The 3724-nt window shown below is 49.0% G+C and overlaps 1 pseudogene; it reads right to left on the reverse strand.

The window, feature by feature from the left end:
• Positions 1 to 900: 900 nt before the first annotated feature.
• Positions 901 to 3724, reverse strand: part of LOC119299857 — an 11709-nt pseudogene continuing 8885 nt past the window's right edge.

Genomic DNA, 3724 nt, shown 5'->3' on the forward strand with positions numbered 1-3724 from the left:
GAGAATTATTGAAGGGGACAGAGTAGGATTTCGACCTGCAAGGGATTTAATCCCTTGATATCCCAACCAAACAAGCCCTGTGATTATATCAGCTCCTTGTGACGTTTTAGGTCAATAAAATACTCTCTGGAAAAATAAATCGGCTGCATAGACTTGAGGCTATTCTCACATACACTCCAATTTTACCACCTAGTACTAGAACTACGTTTGATAATTCAATAGTGTTGTGTTGAAATATGGAATCTAGTCACTTCCGTGTTTTCTTACTAATTTGCCAAGATCTTCCAAATAAAAATCAAAAATTTCCTTTGAATTAGAGTTCAAAATACTCCATCCATTCACTATTATAAGATGTACTAACCTTTTTCTGAATCGGACATATATGGACGTGTTTTAGTGTATATTTGTTCACTTATTTCAGTTTGTATGTTATCTGTATTGAAATATCTAAAATATCTTATAATTTATGTGTGTGTGGGGGGGGAGGGGGGTGGGAGCATATAGCAAAAGGTCTTGCAGTGACTAAAAACCCCTAAAATATTTATCTTTCTTGTATCACTTAGGAGCGTGCGAGATGAAAGATTCGTTTTGCATGAGAGAAATAAGCCAGAATCCTATTTTTAACTCTGACTCCCCCACTTTAATCGTTTGTAATAAAATCTACCTGAATCGAAGAGCTAGTCCCTAGCTTTCTACAGTAATAACAAAACCAGCGTACCATCGATGTATTTGATTATGGAGAGCCCGTTAGATTGATCTTAAGCTCGTTCTCTTTATCCTAACATTCATGATTCATCTCTAGGAGCGCAAGATACACCAATACAAGTACTAATTAAGGTATCATACAGGTCATGTATGCATGTATATATTACACAATAGTATAACAAACACTCTCCCTAAAAAAATAAAAAATAAATCAAGAGTTTAACAAGCACATAACACTAGTAACACACGTGCATACATATACTCAATCCGTAAGTAGATACAAACAAACTTTTCACTGGCCACTATTCACAATGGGTATATATGGGTATTGGAATTTATTCCGTGGACGACACGCAGCAAAGGCGCCAGATTTACCATGCATGGCATCCATCGTCGTATGCGGGAGTTGTCTCGTGATGTACCTGCTCACGAGATAACGTAGGGGAGCTCTAGGCTCTATCGCTAGGCGCTGTCGCGTAGCCGCTGGAGCAGCGCGGAGCGGAGGGCCGCGCCGTCATCGTGCTGCAGCGCGGCGGGCACGTCCACCACGACGTCCTGCACCGTCGCGCTCTGCACGCGGCTCACGCAAGCGTGCTGCACCTGCAGCTCCAGCGACCGGAGCGCGCTCATCAGGCTCGCCGGAGCGTAAGGGCGGACCCCGCGGCCGTGGTCACGCGCACTGCAGCGGCGTCTCGCCCCACCATCCGCACTTCCAACGTCTCGTCGCCGGCTGGAAAGTGCTGGATGGAGCCGCCGCCGCCGCCGAGGGAGGCTGATCTTGTGTCCCACCTCGCGGCGGCCGCCTGCTTGCTCTCGTCCTCGAGCCGGGCCACGCCGGCGCGCAGCTCGGCGATGTATGCGGCGGCGTCGGCGAGCAGGGAGGCCTTGTCCATGCGTGACACGGTGGGCACGGCGGCGCGGAGGTCGCAGAAGCGGCGGTTCAGCTTGTCGCGGCGCTGCCGCTCCGCCTCCACGTGGCTGACGGTGGGGCCCTCGGGGCGGGGCCCCGGCTTCCTCCCCCGCCGCTTCGCGGCTGGACGTGGCGTCGACTCCGTGGACGCAGGGAGGCTCGGCGCCGGCAGCTCGGAGAGATCGGAGTCCGGCGAGAGCAGGGACCCCGCGGGCCACAGGTCCCCCGCGTCCTCGCTCTTGGCCGGCACAGACGACGTCTCGGAGAAGCCATTGCTCCGGGACCTCGCAGGAGGCGAACTCGATAAACTGGTGGTGTTGATGCTCGAACTGGCCGAACGGCGGAGAGACCGGGAAGCAGGAGGAGCACGGGGAGAGCAGCTCGTCGTCCATGCCCGGCAGCACGTACGTACGTGTTGCTCCTTGAACTCGCAAGTGGAGATGCGGTGCCTGTAGTTCCACTTGCACTATGGCCATGTATTTATACCGGTGGCACATTTGCGGTTGAGACCTCGCATATCGTTGTTTATCTCACGGAAATGGTCTCTGTCGTTTTCGATTTATCGTTGCCCCGCAAAAAACATGTCCGTGTGGGCCCGGGCTTGAGATCTTGAAGGAACCAATAGATGACAATTAGGTTAGCTAGCAGTTGTGTAGTCACTAATCAATTAGTCACTAAACCTCACCACCTGACATCAAACCTCGTCACATGACGAGAAACCCTAACATCATCGGCCTAAGGAGACGACATGAATGTACGTTGGAGCTGCGTCGACTACGTCCAGACAGACGAACTCGAGGAGGATTGAACCCCGGAGGACAAACTAGAAGAAAAAACATCGCCGTCCGCTTGAGCACCGCACCTGCGAGGACTAAAAAAAACCTAACCTAAACTACTAACTAGAATGAAGCCACCGGAATTCCCCTCCTTCCACCCGCACCGAAGCGGCAGACGAAGGGGAGGCGAATCCACGGGCTCGCCGTTAAAGTCTTGACACTGGTAGAAAAAGAGGCTTCCGTCCAGCCCCATTAGTCGCGAAACTGTAGGAACCGCGACTAATGAAGTCTTTAGTCGCGGTTCGGCAGACGAACCGCGACCAAAGGCCTGGGCCCAGGGCGCTCGGTGGCCAGCTGGTGCACGTGAGGGGCTTTAGTCGCGGTTGGCCAGGCCAACCGCGACTAAAGGTGCGCAAAGGCCTTTAGTCGCGGTTGGCCAGGCCAACCGCGACTAAAGCTCCTCCCCTATATATACCAGTTCAGCACGCTCACTTAGCCATTTGGTGCCACTTCTCTTCACAAGCTTCACAAGAGGGTGTAGGTTTGCTTTTGGTTCCTCTTATGCACACAAGGTGTTTGATGAAATGCCCTAAGAGGGTGAAACAAACATGATATGAAGTGTTGGAGCCACATATTATGGTTACATAGAGGAGATATGGGAACTTGACTATGGACCCTCCTTTAAGGTCCCTTTGTTCCGGTGCAAATGGTTCAAGCTAACAGGAGGTGGGGTAAAGGTGGACGAGCAATACGGAATGACAATGGTGGATTTCAACAATCTTGGTTACCTTGACGAACCATTCGTCCTTGCCAAAGATGTCGCTCAGGTTTTTTATTTGAAGGACATGAGTAGCAAACCGAGGAAACGGAAAGATAAGAAAATGATCACTACATCATGCGATGATCCAAAGCGCCACATTGTTCTTTCAGGGAAAAGAAACATCGTGGGAGTGGAGGACAAGACAGACATGTCAGAAGATTATAATATGTTTGGTGAAATTCCGCCCTTCAAAGTGAACATTGACCCAAGCATTAAGTTAAATGATGAGGATGCTCCATGGATACGGCACAATCGTAAGCAAGCAGGGACACAAGGGAAGAATTGATGTGTAATAATTTATTGTACCAAACTTTGTATTTGGTCGATGAACTGAATGATGTATCAAACCTTTTGTCAAACCTTCAAGGGGTTTTAAAATGAATTAGTTTTATTTTTCTGATTTTTTTGATATATAATTGTATTTTTAAGATTTTAAAATGAATTAGTTTTATTTTTCTGATTTTAAAAGGAAAAAGGAAGAAGAAGAAAGAAGGAAAAAGGAAGAAAAAAACA

This window comes from Triticum dicoccoides, chromosome 5A (assembly GCF_002162155.2).
Source record: "Triticum dicoccoides isolate Atlit2015 ecotype Zavitan chromosome 5A, WEW_v2.0, whole genome shotgun sequence".
Classification (NCBI taxonomy): domain Eukaryota; kingdom Viridiplantae; phylum Streptophyta; class Magnoliopsida; order Poales; family Poaceae; genus Triticum; species Triticum dicoccoides.